The 26949-nt window shown below is 33.6% G+C and overlaps 1 long non-coding RNA gene across 1 annotated transcript in view; it reads left to right on the top strand.

Annotated features, from left to right (window-relative positions):
• LOC148130884 (uncharacterized) overlaps positions 1-26949 on the top strand; it is a 209593-nt gene that overhangs the window by 86373 nt on the left and 96271 nt on the right. Inside the window, exon 2 of the long non-coding RNA XR_015749112.1 lies at positions 15180-15239. This is a non-coding gene — a long non-coding RNA (uncharacterized LOC148130884). The remainder of the gene's footprint in view (positions 1-15179; positions 15240-26949) is intronic.

The raw sequence follows: 26949 nt of genomic DNA, 5'->3' as shown, positions 1-26949 counted from the left end.
TCCTGTAAACAAATCTGGTTATATACTTCTCTGTGTCAGCCTCAAGATATCTTCCATAATATATATATTCTGCCTCCTAACTATTGCATCTTCTTTGCTGCTATGCCAATCTATTTCTTTCGGCTGTCATTAGCAACAGAGGGAGGGGGGAACTCGGAGGGGAAGAAAGCTGGAGGTGTTTTGCATTCCTTTTGCTGTGGGTAGCAAGGGGAGGGGGATTCCTGTCTTTAACTTTCCATTTCTTGGCTAACTTCTATCCCCTTTTGCGCAACTGCGAACTTTTATCAAAATATGTCAAGGTCAACGGACAGAAGCCTCATCACCACCTGGAGATGGCCACATGATCGTATTCAGAACTTTTAATTGGAAGAGTCATTTGGACTTTGGGGGGGTGGGAGCATTTCCATTCCTTTGTATATGTGATCTGCGCGCCAATTTCTCAGATTCGGAATTAAATCTGTAGCTTTCACTTTATTCTCCAGTAAAAGAATAACTTTGCTCTAACCCATGGAGTCTGAGTATTTCTTTCTTGGATTTTGAAGGGAGCACAGACTGACACTCTGTTAATAAAATCATTACCAGCATAATCTGTCAGATTGTCAGTGTTAATGCCCAACACTGATTTACTGGACAGCCATTTGTCTGAAATGGTATAGCGTCTCCTGCTTGAGCAGGGGGTTGGACTAAAAGACCTCCAAGGTCTCTTCCAACTCTATTATTCTATGTTCTATGTACACCTTCATGGTTTGCAAATAAATCAATGTTTTAAAAAGTACTTAGTTCTCTAATACAGGACTCCATGGATATGTAGATTTGTAACTTTCAAAATGCTCTCAAAGCTAAAAATCATCAGAGCTGAAGTTATACATTTGGAAGACATCAATTGAGAAAAGGGTTTTCTGGATAATTGAATTAAAGGAACGAAAACAGAATCATGCAATATTCCTGATTTTGGTAGTCAGATAGGAATTTCATAAGGAAATATCATCCATTCTCAATATTATCCCTACTTCTATTTAGCCTGTCTCTGATTCTTGCAACAGTTGTGGTCACGTTACTCATTCTTGATGCCTGATGCAAAATAAACTTCCTATCTCAAAGATGATAGAGTAAGTTATGTTATGCATCATTTCCTTGATCTGTGAATTTCAATAAATGGTTAAATTTTTCTCTAGCCTAGAATAAAATTAAATATTGATATTTTTGGTTTTCTTATCATCATCTGTTTATTTTCTAGGGCTGCCCCAATGTTCAGTTATTCTGAGCTTGGTTGTGTTCTTGCAGACATTTCATTACACAAAGTAGGATGTTACTTATTTTGGGTAAAGAAATGTCTGCAAGAAAACAACTGTTCAGAGAGCACCAAGGACCCTTCCTTTTAAATCTCAGCTACAAACTTTCTCCTTTATTAGCTAACCTTTCTACTTTATCTGGGGTTTAAAATGAATGTTAAGAATTTAATTATAATAAAAATAAGATGATTACTTTGATCATTTTCACACTTAAATTTGCTAGGAAAAAAATTGTGAGGTCCTTCACCTTGAAAAAAAGTATCACCAACTTCATTTTGTTCTATAGGTTGTTTATTCAAACTAAAAATGGCCAATTTAGTGTATTATTTTAAAGATGAAAATAATTGTAATTTGGCAAACTCTGAACAAAAAGAGGATTTTCAGTTCCATGTTTTCTGTGTAGCATCATTTAGCTGTTTTTATAACTCAAACTGTAAATCTTGGAATTTGGACTCTTTTTCTTTTAGACATCCTAGGCTGAAGTGTATTCCCACTGTGTCAAGCAGTTCACTTCATATAACTACATGATAATCAAAATGTATCTCCTTCTTTATTCCTTGTGGTTCCCAGTTTGTGTTCCCTGGATGTGTTCAAACAGATATGAGGCAGCTATCTCGATGGTTTATCTTGGATTCTTGCACTGAACAGGGATTTAAATTTGTGGGCCTAAAACAGTTCCTTCAAATTCTTTGCTTCCTGTCACTAACCTTCAGTTGCAAATCACTGATTATTATTTTTTTGCTTTCTAAACAAAATAAACTTAAAAAGAGGTATGCTAAGTCTCTGATGGATATATTTTAAAGAAAAATGAAACCCCCCCCAGCTGATTTAAAAGAAACAGACTTAAAATAAAGAAAACTTATATGGCAGTTCTTTAAAAGCTGGTTATAGGGAAAAAGATAAGTTGAATTGTACAGAGTAGTCTTAAGTAGGCTGTTTGATCCAGGTCTCTATTTATAATATGAATTCTGAATATTGCCAAAGCCTGACAACAATACAGTAATAACAATGTTAAGAGAATTTGTGCAGTATTAACAGTACAGGATTAACAGTAATAATAAAAGCAGCAGCAACAGTGCGTTAATAATGCCTTGCCTCACATCTTCCTCCAATCAACTATAACTCTTCACAGTAGTAGACAAAAAATGCTCAGAAGATCAAATATGATGAAGAGATTTGTTTGGAAAAAATAGCCTTTCAGATATTTTGGCCCCAAACTCTTATGAATTTATGGTTAAGAACTTGAGTAAAGCATGAAATAAGTTGAGAATCAATGTATAATTGATATACATCGTAGCATTATTCTATGTGATCTTCAAATTGTGTAGCAGAAAATCATCTGGTTGTTATATTTTACACTGGATAAAACTTTTCAAAGGTAGGCCCGTGTAGAATCCAAATGGAAGGTGACACCATAGTTGTTGTGATCAAATCTTCAGTTACTAGAGCACAACTGACAAAACATCTGCAGGATCCAATCTGGGTCAGTCACCGGCACCACAGATTTAGTCTTCTGAGCTTTTGGACACTTGTGCTGGAGCCCATTCTCAGGGAACTTTGAGGAATCATTCTGGTGAAAGAGAAGTTCCCTGAGGATGGGCTCCAGCATGAGTCTAAAAGCTTGGAAGACTAAACCTCTGGTCTAAGTGACTGATTCAGATTTGATCCTGCAATATTATCCTGGGACACATATATTTTCCTTCATTCATAACAAAATATCTGAATCTGGGCAAATAATTATTTTTGTCATAGCTAGCATCTGGAAGACCAATGAGATCTGGTTGATGAAAACAATCTGCACTGCAAGATTCACACATTTTGTAAATGATTTGTGATACCATATACATCTCAAAGGGAAGAGCAAAGTTACTTGTATCATTGTGATAAAAGCATCAAAATCATGTGCAATTTACAGCTGTTTTTACAACCTAGCTTGTAAAATAGTGATAGTGAAATTTCTGTCTTTCACAGATAAAATTTGTATTTGAGAGAGTAAGCACTTATTACTGTGTCTCAATAGATTGATTGAAAATAATGCAACTATATTAATAGCATTTGAAAAGTTATGGTAATGGTGAATATCATAATTGTAATGATGGTGACATTTTTCTAATTTTGGATACCCTCCCACAGCAAGTTTAGGCAATTTTTTAAAGCATAAAAGAATTAAATCCTGAGATCCACAAAAACGTGTTTAGATAAGCCCACCACATGCATATCATACCAAAATAATAATAATAAAATCCCAATTATGTAAATATTTAAAGTATAAAATGCTGCCAAGAATCCATTCTTTTATCCTTCTTGGTGTAAATCATTAAGATTATCTAGGTTTGTTCAACCAGTAAGGCCCACTGGTAGGAAAAAAAAAGTGATTAGCAGTTGTTTCTTTGGCACAGAATGCTGGGAGGCACAGCAGCAGCAGCAGGAAACTGTCTGATGGGAGCTGCTGTAGCCAGCAATCCTGAGTAAACATCTGGTAAAAAGCATTCCAATGGGACAAAATTATCTTAAACTGGCTTAGAGATTCTAACTGGACATCAGCAAGGGAGAAGCAGCTTAAGGGTACAGAAAATAATCATTGGAGATGTAGTAGTCAAATTTAATCATGTCTTCTTTAGAAAGGATATTATAACAGTTTAAAAAAAGAGAAGAAGAAGAAGCGTTGTTATTGTAGGAAGGCACTATTTAAAATTCTTATGGAAAATTGTTTTTAGAGACTTGTTAGAAATATTTTTTAAGTGGAGAAAACTAGAAGGAAGCTTACTTCCAATGAAAACACAGCTAGGATATTATTAAATGTAGACTCCAGTGGGTTATTATATGTTATATTAAGTATTTGCAAGATAGGGAAGTAATATATTATTGTACTTCTAAACTCCAAGGCTGGAGAATTCCTGCATTTTATACTTATTGCTGATTTTTCTACTAAGGCTTGATTAACTGGAAAATCAAAAGAAAGATAGAAAAATAACTAAAGGCATTTTCTTCAAAAGAAGAAATTATATTTAGCCACAGAAATGTCTTGTCATTGACACTGCTTTGGACATACTCTAATTTGGGAATTTAATTTTGTTCCTTTCTATTCTCCCTGTTAATTTGCTATAAAGGGTAACATTTAATAAATACCTTTATTCTGTAGTGTCAATTTTTATTGTGAAAGAGAAGTGGGATTCCACTAGAAACATATAAAATTATAGTATTTAGATTTTAAATTTGACTTTTTAATAAAAGAAGAAGGTTGATAGATTTTAGAATATAATTTGCCTCAGAGGATCTGAAAAAAAAGAGTAAAAAGTTAAAAAAATCTTAACTATCTAAATAAAACTATCTGAATATCATTGATCATACATGTGCCATGTTTAAATAATATTTGTTTATATTTATACTTGTTTATGCTTAAAAATGAAGATGTTATTAAAATTGACTTTGGATGAATCAAATTCCAATCAAAACTAACAGTGAAATATAACACTTTTTTTTCCAAGGAATTGAGCTTTCTATATATAGATTATGATTAGCCTCAGCCTTGAGAATAAGCTTCAATCTAAACATTCTATTTTTTAGAGAAATTTAGCTTTATAGAATACAGTCAGGGTTGTGTTTAAATTGTAAGAGGTATGAATAACATTAAAGATAGTTATAATGAAGATTCATATACCTCCAGCAGAATCCCATAGATAATAATAGACAAGCCCTGATGTTAGCTTCTCAGATGTTGGTATATGTTCCAAAGGCATTTCATCATACACATGGATTGTTTTTTTAAATTAATACTGCCAATTTAACTCCCTACACTATCTATGGCCAAGGGTTAAAAATCATGCTATGGACGTGGAACTCACATCCCAAAAACCAAAGGAATAAGAAATAATAATTAAGAAACAAGCAGCAGCAGCAGCAGCAGCAGCAGCAGCAGCAGTGGAACTGCAAAAACTGTGCTACTCGGAACAACATATATGTTAAGAAGATACTTTGTTGATACCTAGGATGCTGGCAGCAACCCGTATCAACCATCAGCGCCAATCAATGATATTTGTGATACATTTTTAAATGTTCAGTTGACTGAGTTTCATGTTTAATGAATAAAAGAGATAATAATATAGTAACATTAATACCAGTAATAATTATTAATGATAATATTAATAATAGATAATAATAGATAATAATAGATAATAGATAATAGATAATAGATAATAGATAATAGATAATAGATAATAGATAATAGATAATAGATAATAATAATAATAATAATAATAATAATAATAATAATAATAATAATAATAATAATAATAATAATAATAATAATAATAATGTGCTGGTTTACAGCCTATATGTATTTATTTGTTTATTTATTTATTTATTTATCAAAATGTTATGGTTCACCATGATTACTCTTATGAGATTAAAACTCCAAATATAAAATTCAATACTTCCAACTTCCTGGAACAACGTTTAAACAAATCGCTTGATTAATTCCATATCAACTTGAGATCCTAGGCCCATTGGCAAAACCATATTTTCCAGATTTTTTTAAAAAAATATCAAGGTCTTATTTTTATAGAGATGATATTTCACAGGTAGAAAGTCACCATGGAAAAGGTCCTTCTTTTTAATCCCACTAGGTATGTGTACTTAATGGAGGAGACCTACAACATATCCTGCTTCCCTGATCTGGTGGGTTTGAATTGATTTAATTGTGAAAATTCAAAGAGAATGCAAGACAGTCAAGGACAATTAATGGAGACAATTACTCTACTATAAACTATTAGACTTTTCCTTATTCTTACTTAGTAGCAAACACTTCTTGCAACATGAATTGCCTGCACGTGTTGAGTGGTGAACATACATAAAAAAGTTATATATATATATATATATACATGCAGAACTATCATAGTTGAATAGTGCCTAAGAACAGCCAACTTTGATTGATGAAGGATGTTATATTCTATGTCAACATCCAAATCTATGATGAAACTGGCTGTTTTGTTGATATAAGAAGTTGGGTTTGTAGGTCTGCAATCAAATACAAGGTCACAAAAACAATTTCAGGGAAACAACTTTAAGATGTGCTTGCCTAAGGCATTAGAAAATTGCTGCTTCACATGAACAAGTAACATGAATCTCTAAGATGTACCACATTATAATGAATACAGTTTGCAGCTCAGCATTTTTCAATGAGGATTTTGCTAAAATAAAGATGCAACCTCTGCTTTATGTATGCTTTATTATAACAGGAATCCTGAACAGGTTGAATAGATTTTTTAAAAAAATCTAAAAAAATACATTATCTTCATATTTGTGCTCTTTTTCTTTTCTCTTTTTCCTACTCCTATCTGTCATCTTTCTGCTAGTTCAGAAAATCCATGTTATCAATTTATTTTCAAGTACATATGATATTAGTATTAATAAAAATGTAGCAAAATGAAAATGGCAAGCAAACATGAGCTACATATAATCTGACTATTTTAGTTCACCAAGATTATCACCATAACCATTAGAGTCAAGTGACTGCGCAAAAGGATTTAATGTGGCATAAGATGACTATTGAATATGCAGAACCTATTTTTATAAAATTTCTCACTAACTTGCTTCAGAAGATCTTGGGATCCCAGATGATTGTCTCAAGCAAGTTAGTGAAAGATTTTATAAAGATAAATTCTACACATACAATAGTCTGGAATCTCAGGACCCCAGACATAATTCAGTTATGTGCTATCAAGTCATTATTGACTATTAGTGACCACATAGATAGATGTTGGTCATCTCTTCTTTTTTCTTCTGTCTTTCCCAGCATTAATGCTTTCTCCAAAGAGCTAAGTTCTCATATAATGTTTTTGAAGTGAGATAATTCTTCTCAATTTAGAGGTTCATTCATTCATTCATTTATTCAAACACTTTAAATTGTAGCTGAAAATCAACACATAACCAGGATGGAATAGGCAGTTGAAGTAATAGATAAGTCTAAGCTGTAACCTGCTATTGGGTGTTGTGCCAAGTGATTCCTACGCTTATTTTAAGTATGACATATTTAGAGTATGTTTGTGTGCCAGAATCAATCATAGAAATTACTAACTTTCCTAACTTACACAGGAAAGAAATGACTAATGGTAATTAACAAATTAGCCTTTGATAAGGTATTCAGTTGTATTGTCACTATAAAAACTATAGTTTGAAAACCTGTAGATCAGGGGTATCAAACTTGCGGTGTCATGTTGTTGTCACTTGACGTATTGCAACTTTTTTCCCCTTCACTAAACCAGGGGTGGGTGTGGCTGTGGCCATCATGTAATGCATCTGGCCCACAGGTCATGAGTTTGGCACCCTTGCTGTAGATCAATGCAGAATTCCATGTAAAACAGAATAAAATTTCTTGTTGAAAGACAGAATGGAAGTCTGAAGAAACAGGTTGTTTTCCCAGAAGGCCAGATAAAAATCTTACAGCATCAATATCTGGAATATATTTACAAATAAGTGGTGCTCCTCTCTCCCAAAGAAAAAAATACTAGTGCTATCTTTACACATAATTACGATATGAATAAGGAAGTTATCATAGTCAATGCTTTCTTTTTGTTTGTGATAATCCATAAGAACCAGTAGTCAAACGCTTCCCATTCTCCCCGGTAACAAATCACCTGTTGTAGTGGCAAATAATAGTAAATAAAGAAAAAAGTAATTCAATTATGTGAATGCGGAGGTTCCTTTTGAGACAGCAGTGAGATATGAAAATATCGTAACAAATATCAAATTGTATACGATGATTAAAGTAATTGTCTATCATTGGCTTATGTTTAAAAATCTTAACCCTATTACATCCATTGACAATTATAAAAAGATATCCTTCAAAAGAACTGTGAGAGAATTCTCTGAGCCTGAGAATGAATCCAAATAGCTCAGAAATAGTTCAGAACAAGAACAGTTGAATACTTTTGTGGTATCTAATAAGTAATTAACATCTTCCCTATTAAACCAAGTCTCATTTACAAAGAGGATCAAAGGCAATAGAAAAGTCAACCTTAATGAACTCACTAATAAATAATGGCTATAGTTCATACATCCAGTTTCCAAGATTAATGCTTAATCCCTTAAAGCAATTCACACTAAGAAACAAGATTTTCACAAAGTAGGCAAATTTATTGCAAAGGGAAAAAAGGGTTATATTACCAAAACTTGGAAACTGGGTATCTATGCATTGACTCTCATTCATCAACAACAGGGTTTTAATACAGAATTGTTTTATTACCTTCAATCCTCTTTCTAATTGAGTCTTGATTTAATAGGGGTTGATTTTAATTGCTTATTAGATACAATGAAAATGATCATTTGTTTTAGTTCTGCAAGCGGTTTGTTGTTTGTTTGTTTTTGGAAGTATCTATTTTTATTCCCAAGCTTGGAGACTTCCACCTCAGGAACCACATTTTAAAGAGTCATAGCTCTGAATGAAGCAAAACTTTATGCTTATATAATAATTTGAAAAAATAATTATGAGATTATTTGAAAGGAAAAAAAAACAGTAATTATTCATTACTATTCTTGAACATTGTTTCAGCTTATGTTTAGGTTATACAGAAATTATCTATGGTAAGAAAACTGTCAAAGATTTGAGCCTAACTCTTACTGATGGGTTTCTCTTTCCTGCCTGTAATCTGACTTCTCTGGGCAAAGAATTTATTTTTTCCAACTGTTTGGAGATGACCGAAACTCTGTGACCATTTCTGTTGGCAGCACAGATGGAAGAGTTTCATTTTCTTACTTTCCATGGTAGGGTTAGCTTCTGTTTCCTTCTAAAATTATTCATGTTAAGGATAAATCTGGGGGGGAGGGGACTTAATTTATATAATAGCTATAATTTAAAACATATATTTTCCATATATCAGGGGTTGTCTCTTTAAGGCCTCAAAATAATGAATTTGACAGATCTTGCTCATTCTGACACCCTGTGCATGTTGCTTAGCAACCACCAAATATCAAATGGAACAGGTTGCAAAAGCCAGTTGTAGAGAGAGAGGGAAATCATTAGCTCTACATATTCTGAGAGTCTGAAGCTTTATCCATATAAATGTAAAGCCAGTTGTCAACAAATTGTGCAGATGTTACTTATAAGGTGTAGTGTAGACTTGGTCCGTACAAAAATATTGACATTTTCATCATTGTATAATGTATGCATCTTTGCATAGATTACTTCAAATATGTATTTTAAACCAAAGACTGACAAATGCTCATAATTAATTTCATTTTGAAACTAAAATTTTTGTAATGAAAATAAATACCTCTACTTAATAAATATCTATACTCCTTCCCTGCTGGAATTGTTAAAATAATTTCTCTATTAGGAAACAAGAACAGTTCCTTCCTTCCTTCCTTCCTTCCTTCCTTCCTTCCTTCCTTCCTTCCTTCCTTCCTTCCTTCCTTCCTTCCTTCCTTCCTTCCTTCCTTCTTTCCCCCCTCTCTCTTTCCCACTTTGTATTATGACTTGTGTAAAAGTAGTAATCCATTATAACCTTTGACAAATTTAGCTGGTTACAGAAGAACTGCTATAGGAAGAAACTGGCTGAAGCCTTAGCTGATTGGCTGGAAAGCTAGTTCAGTGTAGCAGATAAGGTAAGACTTGAGAAGTCCTATTTTAAGTCCACTCTCAGCCATGGAAAATCAGTAGGAGACTTTGGGTGAGTCTCACTTTCTCTATATTCCCTTGTCCCTCACAGGGTTGTTGCTGGGAAAAAGAAAGAGAAGTCTTCCATGCATTGTGCCTTCATTTCTGAATGTAAAACAGGATATAAATTTATTAACTAAATAGCTGTATACAGCATAATATTGTTAATTATAGAAAAACACTATTTATTATTCTGACAAATACTTAGAATACTTCAGCATTTATCCATGGGCATCTATGTAGCATTAAATTGTGGACAGAAGTTTTGCCTACTTTAGTTGGAACGTATATTGAATTCTTAAACTTAGGCCATCAATTTACTGAGGGTTTTTCCCCCCACAATCAAATGAGTCTAATTTCAGTGTTGACTATTATAAATTGGTTTAATATATTTATGTAATGCATAATTATGTGCATGAAATGACTCAAATCAAAAATATTCCATTGCTACCGTGTTTCTCACAAAATAAGCCCCTCCCCTTTTTTTTAGCCCTGAAAAAACGGCTAGGCTGTCTTTTCGGGGATGACTTAATTTCCTCCCCCCACATGCACCCCCACCTAGAGCACCCCACGAGCACCAACTTCATCATGAGGCCGCTTCTATTGGCCAATAGAAGCGCCCCAAGAGTCACCAGCCACTTCTTTTTTTATTTAAAAAAACTTTATTAGATACAAAAAAATAAAATATACAAATATACAAAAATAAAAGATAGAAAGTCATATAAGTAGACATCACAACAATTTCTATAATAAAACTAACCATACTTTTCTCTAATACATTTTGATAGTGAGGTAAATATTTCTTAATAATTATTAAGTGGCAGTTACTTCATCTTGTAAATTACCTGTTATCTATACTTTATAAAACATAATAGTCTATTATTATTATTTGTTATTAGATTATAATTATGTGTTTTTGTAAGTAAATTTTATCTATTACTTAATCAAAGAACAAAGAGGCCTAGAACTAATACTTATCAATTCTTATCCTTTGGTATATGTATCATAATATGTTTTGAAGATTCATTATTTCCTCTTATTTTATACATTCCTTTTTTTTACACTCTGTCCAGTCATACCATTTGTCCCAAGTCAAATAAAATTTCAAATCATCCTTTCCTTTACATTTTGATGTGAACTTCTCCATTTCGGCACATTCGTAATTTTTTTTGAATAATAAAATGTATAGGTGGTATATTGGGCATCTTCCAGTATTGTGCCAGTGAGATTTGTGCCGCTGTTAATATGTGAATGATCAAATACTTTACTCTTTAATAATACCCAGAAGGTACAATTCAGGTTCCCACTCCAATCCACCTTGGACAATTTCTTCTATCCAAGTTTTGATCCTAATCCAAAATTTTCCTTTATACATGCAGATATATGGTTTTTCCTTTATACATGCAGATCATTATGCAGTCCCCAAACACTTATAATAACACACACACACACACACACACACACGTGTGTGTGTGTGTGTGTTAGAAATGATATAATCAATATATAGAGCATGCTGTTCTGAAATTGTGATATAAACATTGTGTTTGATTAGAACCTTCTTCATTTTATATATAGCCAAAGTCATTGACATATCAATGGTTATATATGCCTAAATCTATTTTGTAACAAACACTTTGTTTGTTATTCTTCGACTTAGTCCCACTATTTCTTCAGGTTATTAGATAAATATAGATTATTTATATTAGATTTAAAAAATATATTTGTATCAGTAACAGGATCACAATGCAATGCTATGGGCTAAATATCTCAAAAATATAATGAACAATCCATATATATGCTTCCTCATGAATTCAATAATCTTATTGGAGTATGGCACTCTGCCTTGCCCTTAATCATCATCTAGCTAGCTGGTGTAACCAACCTAATGGATTCTCAAGTACAGCAAGGCTTGACAGATGAGAGCCATCACGATCAATGTATCACTTGTCTTTACCAACATAAATCAACTGATAAGCAGAGATAGCTGTGCCTCATCCCTATCTGTAATGCTCTTGAAAGTCTGCATCAGGCAAAAAGATAACATTATCTACTCCCACTGAAGATACCTTGATCCCCTTGACCGGTGAAAAAACTTAAATTATGTGTGGGCTCTTGTGTGTGTGTATGTAAGTGAGAAAGGGGCAAATGCATTTGTGAAGCTATTCTTGCTGTAGTAGCTACAGAATTCCAGTGACCTCCCATCTCAAATATTGCAAAACAAAAATAATTTAAAATATCAAGGGAAAGGTGTCTTTAAACACAAAATTTAAGTCATTTATGAAATCTCTACTCTGTAAGATAGATAGACACACACATATTCAGTAAGTTGAATCATTCTTAAACAAAAATAAAAAAGTAGAATTGATGAAAAAATATTATTTTTATTAGATGAGTTCAGAAAAAAACTGAAGTATTTCAACATGAAAACTGTTCACAGTTCAAAAAGAAATGGTTATTAAGCCATCAGTAATAGATTAATCATATTTCATTTAAAACAAAATAAATGTACTTTTCAGTGTTTCCTTCATTTAAATGCCCTTTCACTAGCTTTTCAGGAATCCAATATAGTAATTTTTCTAAGCTGGAACCGACATAAGGAATGTCAACTTCTGCTGAGGATCATAGGATTTGCAATTTGCAAAGTAGAAACTCATGACAGAAATGCCTAGCTATCCTGCCTTGTAGTGAACTCTCCTGCCACCTGCTGTTCCTTTTCCCAACAGGTATGAATAATTTTGTGAAGATAAAACAGTCAAGGAAGATATTATCTCCAGTTTCAATGGGTTTAAACTTTTGACATATTCATATCAAATCCAAAAAATATTGAAGACAAGTAAGTGCAAAAGCATATTAGAGAAGAAGCTAATAAAAGCCAACCAATTAATAGTACCTTGTCAGTAGCTTCTGCTTTTGGCTTCAATGCTCAATCACACCCATATTATTGAAAGAGGGGGTATACACATATTCTTATTTCATCAGAATATAATATAAATTTTGTCCCTACAACAACTGTAGTGGCCAGGAATGCCTGATATTCAATAGATATAGAAATAAAATCTGGTTTCTTTTAATTTGGCTTCAGGTTTGAATATGATGTAGCATATCATATATTCTTTCTAGATTTATTTCTATATGGGCTAAGTTTATTCAAATTTATAGTCACCCAACTCAGCTGATTCTAAGTGGCTTATGGTAGCGGTCTCCCATCTTTGTGGCTTGGCAGCCCATTGGAGGGGGTGAGAGGGGCATGCAGCTCAACTTGCACAAGTTGAACTGTATGCATGTGTGCACATGCACCACCCCACCACTCATGCAAGTCAATCTGCATGTGCACGCATGCACACCGACTCTCCATTCATGCAGCCCAATTGTGAATAGGCCATGGCTTGGTAGTGGGCTGTGGGGGGTTGGAAACCTCTGGCTTATGGTAAAAAATGCTTATTAAAAATAAAAGCATAGTCTTTCTGCAAAAAAATAAAACAAAATAAATGGAATAGAATTCCTCTCAAAATAGTCTATTTACCACACCACTGGATTTTGAGAAATTATTACAACCTGGGGCATTCCAAAAGGCCTTGGGAAAACAATTGCTGTGAATAGAGATTCCATTATTCCATTCCTCTTCCTAAAATGAGTTTTGATTTGTGTTGAGGTATTTCCCCATTAGGAGAATGAGTGCACACAGGGAGACGTAGTGAGAGTAATGTTGAATAACACACACAAAGCACACAGCTACACACAGCTACACCAAGTCATACACGATTATAGCAGTCAGTTTTCAGTCCAGAAATAATCCAATAACAAAGTCCAGTATCAAAAACAGTTCAGTAAAAGACTCACATCAAATCCAAGAATAATGATGATCAGTAATAGTCAATAGGGAAATGCAGGAATGGCAACACTCTGGGAAACCAGGTTTCTGGCTCCGTCTTATGAGGAACCACACCTAATTACACTTTTAGCATGCCCTTAAAGAGACAGTATTAAAATGTCTATCCTGGTTTATATATTTCCAACCCAACTGTTAGGTGACTTACATTCCTAACAATTTTGTATTCCCCCAGGGGAATTTGTATTCCTTCCCCCCAGATGTAGTGCACCTTGTATTAGTATGCTTAGAATATATTGTTCTTAAGCTTATGTAGATAGATTTTTTAATTTACATTTTTATGCCATTCATTTCCTGTAAGGGAACATTAGGAGGATATGAAAGTTTATAAGTCCTTTTAAAGTATTAAAGTATGTAAATAATTAAACTATTAAGAGAAAACCTTCATAATATCTTTTAATTATAACATTTTGCCTGTACATTGTTTCCACCTACGTTCTTTAAGCTATTCAAGCATTTGCTTCAAAACAATAAAGGAAAATATTTGTAGCTCAGGGTTGAAATCAGGGGTCCTCGGTACTTTCTGAGCTTATTGTTTTCTTTCAGAATGTTTCATTACCCAAACTAGATAACATCACTGGCACTGATGATGTTACCTAGTTTGGTAAGAGAGCACCAAGGACCATTCCTGCTTCAAAATGCTGCATAAGAGTCAATATATTTTGTAAGGGCCTAGGTGATAATGATCTCAAGGGAGACAACTGTCACTGTGATGGCTCATGAATATGTCTGCCATGCTGCCCCACCCTTACCTCTCTTGTCAATCAGTTACTGTCAGCAAAGCACATCGAACACCTTCCTCATAGCAGGGATGAGCTGTTACTTTATTGCACTACGATGCCAGCAATTTTCATGTCATGATGGACAGATAACGCATTTCAATATCTTCCCAGAAGACCGCAATAAATAAAAGTTTCGGTTGAGGCATATTCCCTATTCAGAGCCTCTGTTTGTCATCTGTCAACAATTTCCTCCTAGTTGTTCTTAAATATTAAAGCTAGAAGCATGCCATTTCCAGCTGGCAATCTGCCTAGCTGAGTTTGACTCTTTGAGCATTTTAAATCTGTCCAAGATTTTGTGGGAGTTTATTGCCACCCTCTACTGCAAGATACGAAACAATTGCAATTTAACCTTATGCAGATATTTGTCTTGTCATGTTCACATAATTCAGTGATATATATCAGTTGACAACATTATAGGAGGAGAATTGTGTTCGATGTTGGCAAAAATATGCCATGGGAGCTGCAACTCACAAAAGTTTACACCTTTTAATAACATTTGTTAGTTAGAAAAGATTATATTGGTTGTCACATTTCCAGGGTAGTAATTATTTTTTTCTCTCCAGATTAAACAGTCCCATGCATTAAGACAGCCTTGCAGATAACTATTTCTGTGACACATGAATGTAAGCACCACTGATTATTTTCCAGAAGTGGTGAAAGATTTTAAGATGATGCCTAACTCATAAAGCTGGCTCATCATGTGTGAAAGGTACTAAAAAAAATATACCGGAATATGTCAGACAGATCAGTGTTTTACATGCTAAATATCAAATGGAGGATGGTTGCAATATCGTATGAAAAGCAACAGTGTCAGTAGTCATTTCAATCAAAGTACTGCTTTTTAGCATTTTAACCCTGATAGTTTCCTGTCACAAACTTAACTGATAGCCTGATGTTTTTCTCTATATTCAGGCTCTCTGAGGAATACACAAACATGCACACACACACACACACACACAAAACACACAACACACACACATTTTCTTCTGGCTGTCATAAAATACCCTAAGCTGACATCCCTATAGTAATGAAATGGAAAAAGAAACCCCTGCAAATTCACAATAAAAGAACTGATTCCCCAGACATAATCCTTCTGTGGAGATGGAAGCTCAGTTATTTAAGAAGCTGTTTTTAGGGTGTTATTCTTGTGCTTTATCCACCTTTGAATTTGTTTATCCTGTTTTTGGCTTTATGTTTAATACCTCCAGGGATTTAAAGCTGAAATGGTATTGAATAGAAAAGCAATGCGATATAAACAATTTGGTTTGTCTCCTACAATGTTGATGTTTTCTGTTTTCAGCATACAGAAAATAAAGATGATTGTTATATATATGCACAATGACATGTAAGATTTATTGCACTAGATACAAGAGGGTTGTTTCATCAATGATCAGATTTTGTTGAAAAGTGTATATATATAAAATAATTGCTCCCAGCATTTTTTGTTTCTCTTTGTTGCTATTTGATTGCAATAGCTTTGATTTTAATGCAGTTTTCTTACTGTAATGTATGTCATTAATGAATGTATAAATATATAATCATATTGATAAGGTCAGTGCTGAGTTGCTAGAAAATAGTACATTTTGGTGTATGTATACAAGCAAGGATGTGTGTGTATTGTATTTATTAGGTGTAAAAACATAAAAATATAAAACAGAATTATTCACAGATAAACATTTCCATAAATTCCATCCATACCCGAATCAGATGAATACTAAATTCTACTGTTTTGTTCATGCCTCTTTCCCTACCTTAAGAGAAAGGTCATTTCAATTTCTGTGGCATGTTAAGAGAAGAATAATGGAAAAATACAGTACATTGACTTACTTATTCAATATCTCTTGTAAAGAACAGAATCATAAAGGGTTAGGTATGGTAGCAATGAGTTTGCCATCATCAGGCTTCTGTATAGTGTTCATCTGTGAGTCAGACTTTTACAGTGGTTTCACTGTTTGGGATATATATATATATATATATATATATATATATATATATATATATATATATATATATATATATATATATATGGTGTTCGGCTTAGTTCGGGTATTTTCCACGTCATTGTAGTTCTTTTAAAGAACTATACAGAAGCCTGATGATGGCAGATGAGATTCTGCTGAAACGTTAATAGCTACAACTTTAAAAGAACTACAATGGCGTGGGAAAATACCGAACCAAGCCGAACACCATACATGTAAGTACCATGAAAACTTAAGAAAACATATATATATATATATATATATATATATATATATATATATATATATATATATATATATATATATATATATTATATATATATATGGTGTTCGGCTTGTTAGGGTATTTTCCCACGTCATTGTAGTTCTTTTAAAGTTGTAGCAACGTTTCAGCAGAATCTCATCTGCCATCATCAGGCTTCTGTATTGTGTCCGTCTGTGGGTCAGACTTTTACAGTGGTTTCAGATTTAAATTTGGGGCAGCCTATTGCTGTGCCAGAATGGTTTTTCTTCATCCTGATTGGTTGGGAGTCTTGGTCTGTGTTTATTGGTCTCGGAGTTTGCTGTGTTCTGCTTGATGGGTGTCTCTGATATCTTCTGTCTGTTTTTTGGCTCTTTTTGTATCTTGATTGGCTGGCAGCATTGTGTTACTTTAATGGAGGCCTTTAGTGCAGCTTGGCTTCGGGTAAATGGACGGCTATCATTAGTTAGGAAGCTGGGTTTCATCTGGGTGCCTGGTTGGGGTGTGTTTGAGCTGGAGGTATGAGGGGATCTGTTTGTGCCCAGGTGTTTGCCTGGCTTGTGGTGTGGAGATTTTTGTTTGTGAGTGCAGGCTTCCACCAGGCTGTCAATCATTTGGAAGCCTGCACTCACAAACAAAAAATCTCCACACCACAAGCCAGGCAAACACCTGGGCACAAACAGATCCCCCTGATACCTCCAGCTCAAACACACCCCAACCAGGCACCCAGATGAAACCCAGCTTCCTAACTAATGATAGCCATCCATTTACCCGAAGCCAAGCTGCACTAAAGGCCTCCATTAAAGTAACACAATGCTGCCAGCCAATCAAGATACAAAAGAGCAAAAACAGACAGAAGATATCAGAGACACCCATCAAGCAGAACACAGCAAACTCCGAGACCAATAAACACAGACCAAGACTCCCAACCAATCAGGATGAAGAAAAACCATTCTGGTACAGCAATAGGCTGCCCCAAATTTAAATCTGAAACCACTGTAAAAGTCTGACCTGAGCGGACACAATACAGAAGCCTGATGATGGCAGATGAGATTCTGCTGAAGCGTTGCTACAACAAAAGAACTACAATGACGTGGGAAAATACCCGAACCAAGCGACACCATACATGTAAGTACCGTGAAAACTTAAGAAAACAATATATATATATATATATATATATATATATATATATATATATATATATATATAGAGAGAGAGAGAGAGAGAGAGAGAGAGATTTTAAAATTTAAGAATAAGTATTTAGAAATAATGTCAGAAAAATACATCCAAATATGCTGTCATGTCCCTTTTTTGATGACTGGAGACATATTTAATATTAAAGTAGAACCTATTTCCTCTTTCCCCCACTCTATCTTCATTTTGCCTACTTGTTTTCTTGGCCATATTTATATTCACAACAGTGTCTACTTTTTGAATGTGGCTGCTGGCACATAAGATTGAATATAACCCTCCATCCACGCAAGGCTATGCGTGCATAAAACAAAAAGTGTTCCAAAGCAAATAGCAGTCCTTTAGCTCCCTAAAGCTTCTCTTTTCCAGCCAACTGCAAAATCCAGAACTGTTTATCATTCAGTTGTTCTGTTCAAACAATTCATCACTTCTTTTGGTACCTTTACATGCAAAATGGAAGGGCAAATCATTGATTTCAGCCTCTTCTCTTGATAAAGAAAGGAATTCAAATAACCATCACATATCAGTGGCCAAGCAATCAAGTTCTACAAAAGCGTAAAGAGATTCTCATCTCTCTTTTTTTTAAAAAAAAAAACAAGTTTTATTTTTCAAGACAAACAATACATAAATACACATAAACACAAAACAAAAAAATATAAAAAATCTCTTTTCTGAAAGTTGCTTAATCCTGGGTTAAAACTCTTGGTACAGACACAAATTCAATTTCATATTCATTTTACATACCATTTCATATCTTCTTAACATTTTCAATTTTCTATATAACTTCTCCTCTCCTTTAATTTTTCTCAATTTTATTTTATTTTTTATCTCCTCTCAGTTCATATCGTAATATTTATTATTCTTTGTCTGTTCTATTCCAGCCAATCATTTATTTTTCTTCTTTAAAAAAAAAGAAGTACTTCTCCTATACACTATATGGAGTATGATGCCTTTATCTTTTTCCCCCTATATTTATAGTACTTAATATAAAATACATAACATACATTGGGATTCTGTCTGGTACATTCTAAAATTATACTATATTATCAAAAATAATACAAATCTATTCATTAATATTGATATTCATTCATATCTTAGATGTTTAACTCATTACTTTTCAATTAAATCACATGCTTTTATGAGAGCCCTATTTTTCAAAATTATTTCCCCCCCCCATCACATATTATAGCTCAATATTTCATTGAAATGTTCCTCCTTCTTCTACTTCAAATCTCATTTCACAAAGGGTTTGCTAATATACCATCTTCTAATTATTAATATTAACAATCATTTATATCTTAAACATTTTATCCATTTCAATTGAATATCATGCCTTTGTGGGAACACTTATGCTTTCCACGATTATTACCCCCTCCCCCACATCACAATCTTGAATCATATTTCATTACAGTGCTCCCTTTTTCTTAACAAAAATTTCACTTGTTTATGTTAAATATTTTATCACATTTTAAACTACATATTATTTCTAATTTTCTATAATTACTTCTAAATACAGATATAAAAATACAATCTTATGTACCTTTCTAGAATCCCATTAACAATAAGACTTATCCATTATCTCTGAAAAACTTTTGCTTCTTAATATCTTGCTCCCCACCATTAAGGCTTCTCATCCCTTCCTTTCTCCCTTGCTTCTTCTTCTCCTTGTCCTCTTTAACCCCTTGTCTCCCCACCTCCCTTTTATTCTGCTTTCCCCCTTTCTGTTGTTTCTTAACATAATGTCCCTTTTTCACCTTATTCTTCTCTTTTTGGGCTGTTTTCCCAAATCTTAAAGACCTCCGCTTTTTCCCTTCTCCAATCAAAGTCCTTTTCTCATCAAAGATGGCTTCTTCTTCTTCTTTGTCCCCATTATCCTCATTCTGCTTCAAATAAATATAAACCGCCATTTCTAAGTATTGGAAAATAGTGCCAAGTCCATCTTCCTCTCCTTGTTTTTCTCTTTCAAATTTTTGATATATAAGTTCCAATTCATCCATAGATGATGCCATTGTGTAGAGAAAAAGTTTTTCCAAACAACCACCCAGATGATTTAATCAGAAGTAATTTCCAAAGGTTCCAAAATCACCAAACAATCCAAACAGACTGTTTCTTTTAGATACCTTCTTCTTCTTGTCTTTCTCTTTCTGGGGTTAAAGTAATCACAAATCCTTTTCAAATATATTTTTTGGAAGTTTTTAAACTCTTTGCAATTCTAGGCAATCTTCTCCTTATTTTCAAATTTTGCTCAGATTTTTTTTTTCACTCTCCCTTCCCACTCACAGCCAAAAATATTTTTTTTTTCCCGCTGTCACTTTAGGAAGGAGAGTCAAACAAAGAAAAAAAAAACTTTTCCCTTGAAGGTATTCGCAGCTTGTAACTCTCGCAAGGGACAATAGATACTTAACAGCTTTCAAGGTTCCAAGTCACTTTCTCCCGTCTTGTCCCAGTTAGAAGCAACTTTCAGTTTTCTTTCAGCTTTCTCCCTCCTGCACTTTCTTACCCGGCTGCAGCTTTCTTCATGGCGGCCATTGCTGACCGCCGTTTCTCCGCCTCAGGAAAAGGGAGTTTAGCCGGCTGGGGAGGGGGTTTGCGGCACCCCCAAACCCCTTGCCGGATCCCCCTATCTTCCGCTGCCTCTACAGGGCAGCTGTATGCCCCAGATCCAAATGGATCGGGGGAACCTTGGCGGTGAACGCAGCAGGGATTGCACAGTGGCAAATCCCTGCCGCCGCCGAAGGCTAGCAAACCGGAAGTAATCAAGAGATTCTCATCTCTTTACTTGATAATATAGAATACAATTGTTTTAAAAATATGTATGTGTGCTTGATTTGTCAGAAGGGCAGATAAACAAGATATTCTGTATTAAATAGAATCATTTTTTATAAGTAGACAAGGAAGGGAACAAAATATTTGTTAATTAAAGTAAGTATGTGATTGTAAACATTCTAAAATTTCTTGTTAAATAATTACAGAAACCAATAATTACTTGAAGTAAAAGTGACTAAGATCAACCTATTCAAAAAGCATTGGTGCATGATTTTCCTTCCCTTCCTTTCCTTCCCTGTCTAAAATTACAAAAGGATGTCTACCTTAATAACCAAACATATATAACATCAGCTTCACAAAAGAAAAATACATTTTGTTCTCAGAACTTTAAAAAAATCAGGTGTCACAAAATAAATATCCTACTAGTAATAAAGATAGAGATCTATCCTCAGCACAAGGGTCCCCAACCGCTGACCGCCACTGGTCCTAAGCACACCAGAAACTGGGCTGCATAAGTGAAGGAACCTCTATCTGTGCACATGTGGGATCCCGGCAGTGTGTAAAGCCACATTTTTCCAGCCCACAAAAACTGCCCTCCAAGGAAACATCAACATGGTGTTAAAGATCTGACACTTGAATCAATCTGATGCAGCTCTACTGTGAAACCCTTTACTTTGTCAGTGTCAGCCTTAAGCCTATCCAGTTCCCTGAGTTAATGGATTTTTTAAAAGCTTATCTGACACCTGAAAGATTGGGGGTCCTTGCCCTAGCAGGTTATGCACACTGTAGACATAATAGCCATTAAGGATAGAAAAGTATTGTGTGGGCCATTGCAATTCTCAGTTCCAAGTAATGCAAAGTTGAACTTGGTAGTAGAATTTGAGAAAATAAATCAGTGCTGCATTTTTCATTTAAAGTGATTATTCACTCAGATCAACTCATTTTGGATAAGGATAGATAACTATCTTCTCTAGTCCATCTAACATTAACATTCTATTTCCATATTCATCTTAACATAGTTCAGTTAGTATTTTACCAAAAACAATCCAGTAGTAACAACAAAAGGCTAATGATTTAAAATTCTCTAAGCATATATTCAACACAGTAGAATGGCCAAGAATGGCAATATAATTATGATAGCTAATCTCTAATGATAGGGAATTTAGAGAAATATCAATTCGAAATTAAGCTTCCTGGCCTTTTTTTTTTTCCTATAGCCATTTGCCAGTACAAATTTTATGCTGCTAGCTGCTTTTGTGTCTCTAAAACTGTTTGTATGATTTTGTCTCATTGGGTGTCTTCATTTCAGCTGTATGTCTGGCTCCCACCAACTGCAATAACTTCGGTATCTTCCAAAAACTGTAGCACTTCAGAAGCTTATGAGTAGCCACTTGCCAGTCTTGACACCCAAATTAATTAAATTGGGGTTTGTTCCATCAATTTTATGTAATATTGCCTCATTTGATGGTGTTAAATATCTGACACTTGAATCAATCTGATGCAGCACTACTGTGAAATCCTTTACTTTGTCAGTGTCAGCCTTAAGCCCATCCAGTTCCCTGAGTTAATGGATTTTTTAAAAGCTTATCTGAACTTTCAGTTTATAGAATCAATGCATCTAGTCTTGAAGACTAAAGAATTATGGACAGCTTTGTATGTCAGAGATTAATCTAAATGCTCAGTACATTGTACATAAGCCTGTAAATGGCTGGAGAATTCACCTTATTAATAGCTACTAATTCCTTATGAAGAGGATTATGTTTCATATATTCATATAATTAGTCTGCATGCATAGTAATAAAATGGTAATATTTATCTACAAAGCTTTGTCCAAGAAAGCTTTATTTGTGGTGGCACCCCATTTGTGGAATTTCCTATTAATGTCTTTTTGACACTAGATAAAGGCCTATCTATTGTCTCATATTTTTAAATTGGCTTTAAAACTGAGTTGTTTGCATCTTCATTTATATAGTTTTAGATTTTGATGTCTGCCTTGCTGTTTCTAATTTACATGGTGTTTTCATTTTACATTTATTTGATTTTGTTGTCCTATGTATACTTTTATTCAAATCTTTTGAAATGTTTTATTGTAAATTTCCAAGGCAGCTTTGGCCATTATGTAGTTAATTTTTTAAATAAATAAATGAACAAATGCATACATTCATTCAGATGAGGAGATTAGTTATCTTTTAGACCAGGGGTGTCAAACTCATGTCATCACAGCAGTGTCACATATCAGGATTCCCCCCCTTTGCTAAACTGAGCATGGGCGTGGCCAGTACATGATGCATCTGGTCCACAGGCCAGGAGTTTGATAGCCCTGATTTAGACCCTACACCTTTAAATACAAACTTCATTGGTCCTGAAAATTCTCCAGCTTTTAATCCTACCTGAAATTGCTATGAGAAAGACTTCTTGTATAACTATTAGAAAGTGAGAATAAGCTACCTCATTCCATACATGGGATTGAAAGTTTAGGAATTTCTTAAAGTAAATTGTTTATGTTGTGTTTTTCCACTTATAAACAAACATTTCAATGCAAAACAACCCCTTAAAATAGTTCATTGTAGATTATAAGATGTTGAGGAATGAAGAAATTACAATACCTATAGAAATATAATAATATCTTTATTATGATATATGTACTTGACTCTATTTACCAATTTATAGACAAAGAATGAGAAGGAAGAAGGAAGATAGGAAGGAAATAAGCAGATATTTGCAACATATCCATGTATGTACAGAATCTGGGAACGGTCTTCAACAAACCTAAAACTTAAAAATATAGATTGATATATTATTATTGTTGATGTTATTATTGTTATATGTGAGTAATCTAGTTAGATTTACACATTAAGACTGGTGGGATTTTAATAATTCAAGTCCCAACCAAGGACCTATTGAAGTAGCATCTAAAAATATAGGCAGTTTGTTTAATTAGGGTGTTCAGATTTGATAAATTCAATATATCCAGATACTGAGGAAGTCCATTCCAATCACCATAGGTATAATAATGGATTTCTTTTTCTTAAGTATGCAATTCAATCTGCAAGTCCCAGAATATACCAGACTACAGAAGTAAAATATCTATCAATTTTGGCATAATCTCTTATTCAAATATGTTTGAATTGACCCTTCAACAATATAATGGAAAAACTGGATTGCCTAATTCTGTGTGCTAAGACTGCATGAGTTTGAATTCTGATTAATATTACTGTATGTATATTTATAATTTTATTGTTCTTTCTTATAATTCTTTCTTGTTTATTTCCCATTTCTTCTTTTTTTTCTTTTTTTTTCAATAATTTTTTTATTAATTTTCAATAAACAAACATACAAAACAAAACACAAAACATAAAAACATAAAACTTCTTTTTGGAAAGCGGCTTAATCCTGGGTTACATCTTTTTGTACAGACATAAATTCGAATTCATGCTCACTTTATATATTATTTCATATCTTATTTACCATTCTACATTTTCTATATAGCTTCTCCCCTCTTTTCACTCTCTTAATTCTGTTTTATTTATTTCATCTCAATTTAAATCATTATGTTTATATCTTTTGTCTGCTATTTCAATTATCTATTATCTTTTCTCATTAACACAAAATTTCTCCTGTAATCACTGATTGAAGTATGACACCTTTATATCTTTCCCCTAAGTTTAACACTTAAAATAATATATAATTTTCATTCTGATTCTGCTTAGTACATTCTAAAGCCTTTTCTTCTTATTTTTTCTTTTTGTTGTAGTTGTATAAAAACAATTTTAAAGAAAGAATGTTTATAATTATTTCTTCAATGCCTTCATGTGGTATCTTCAATAAAGACAGGTTGTTCCACTACAATAAAGCTAATTTTGACTAACACTAGGCATTTTAAAAGAAGCAACACTCTGACACAGGTGGCACATGCAATCTAATAATCCACATCTAGCTGTCTCAATTATTCCAAGATGAGGGAGATTCTTATGAACAAAAATAATTAGAAAAATGTTACTTTAGAAGACCATTATTAACTTGATTGGGATATAAATCAGTCCCAAAGTTGCCATGTAAACATAAATCCAGTAAATCTTTCTATATATGATGTTTCCTAAGCAACAAATTTTTAAAAAATGAAAGATAAAAATTATTTTGTAAGAAAATAGATATTAATTATCTCCCCCTCTTTCTAATATGAGATTTCATATTTTGGTTGGATAATTGTACAGGGGATAAATTAACCCATTTCTAGTTCTAAAATATTTTAAATCTTAGTAATCAAACCTTAGCACTTAAAATGTATGTTATATATCAATTGAAATACATTTGGAAAAGTTACTACAAAACTTTTGGTTACCTATAAATACAAATTTTATATTTGATATATTTAATATCAAATTGCAGACATGTGTAAAAGCCATATAACATTATAAAATACAAATTTCATAAAATTAGAAATATTAGAATTATTCTTAAGTCTTGTGGATGAAATATGGTGGACAATTTGAAATATTTCAGTATCTGTACTTGGAAAGAATGCCCTGTATTATTGTCAATGTTCTGACTGACAAATCCAACCAAAACAAGCACATTCATGATTTTCCAATGTCTGAATGCAAAACTTTAATGAGTACATCATTTTGGTACTGGTGAAGGCAAAACAAGCTCTACCTAATCCCGCACAAACCCACATAATTAAAGTATAGATTTCTCCTTTCCCTTATTAGTGTAAGTCACATTGTCCAATTGAATGTCATTGTATTGTTATGAGAAAAAGTCTCTGGTATTGGAAAACACTTGCCAAAGTGTCCTAGGTTCTCACAGCTCTGACTCTTGAAGTCTGGAACCAGCATTCTATCTCACTCTTCCCTCCCCTCTGATTCTTTGGCAAGTTGAGAAGCAATAATGGTTGCAAAAGCAATTATAAAACATAATATCAGACAGGGTATCTAATTACAAATCAAATTCAACCCAGTAGAAATCAATAGTGACCAAATATAGTTTTTTAATCTTTTACTTCATTCTGAAATTTGTTGTCTGAAAAGTTTATGAGTCTTCTTCAGAGAACAGTATCATATTTCAAATCTTCAGGCTCATCTTGTGTATTGTATGAAAATCTAGAGAGTCAGAAAATATACCAATGTTGATGATAAAAGATATCTATTGTTGCTTGTGATTTGAGCTGGCCTTTTTTATTCTGACTCCAAGAGAATTGTCTTGAATTGACCAAACAGTTAATTAAATTGTTGAAGGCTGTAGTACATCTCTATCACTGCTTCACGGAATTCCCTTTCTCAACTCAACAGCTGGCTTTTTTTAATAACATATCTCCATTTGTCTTGTCGTGACTTATTGTAACCCTGTAATATTTGTAATATTTTTCCTGGGTAGAAATACAGGCACAGACAAACAGATATAATTGGAATCCTGGGTTGCAATAGTCTGCATGCTCTGAAGATATTCTAACATTGTGAAAGTGGCTGTTCTGGGAGTGACACATTTTAGAGAACCTATTAGTATGCAGCATGGTTTTCACATTATATCACTGTTATATCCTGGCATGGTTTATTACAGGATTGAGGAGAAGCTAACTTTCCTCTAACACCAAAATTAATTCAGTTGGATATCTTTAGTAACAGCCCTAGGGCTTTCAAAATTATTATTTTTTTTTACTCCTGGTTTTATTCAAAGACATTTGGTGAAGGTTTCTTGTTTTTTTTTCTGCTTTATGATTTTTATTAATCTTATTTATTAATCTTTCATTCAGATTATAAAGGAAAAGTATAATTGCAGATTATAAAGGAAAAGTGCTCTGGGTAGGATCAGAGACTTGTTTCTCTATTTAAACCAATTACATGCTCCAGGCTAGTAGTCTTTATGCAACTTCAATTTTTCATCCTAGAACCTCATTATACTGTCTCTTTCACACATACAGAAATAGAATGATTCAAAATTATTCATTTTGGGAAGTGATGTGTGTGTGTGTGTGTGCGCGCGCGCACGCGCGTGCCATAAATAACCCCATGGTACATTGGCTCTGGTGAGTTGACCATGGTAAATTGGCAATGGAAAGTAGGGCGCAACAAGTTTGCTCTGGCAAATTCTCCCATTCTGCTTTTCATTAGTCTCTTTTATGTCAACTAGCCATATATTTTACTTAAAATGATTTCA

The sequence above is a fragment of the Notechis scutatus genome, chromosome 4, assembly GCF_049901735.1.
Source record: "Notechis scutatus isolate UNSWTSFEM ecotype Mainland chromosome 4, rNotScu1.2, whole genome shotgun sequence".
In the NCBI taxonomy this organism is placed as follows: Eukaryota; Metazoa; Chordata; class Lepidosauria; order Squamata; family Elapidae; genus Notechis; species Notechis scutatus.
The sequence above is the reverse complement of the archived record's forward strand: the minus strand, read 5'-3'. Positions and strand labels throughout refer to the sequence as shown.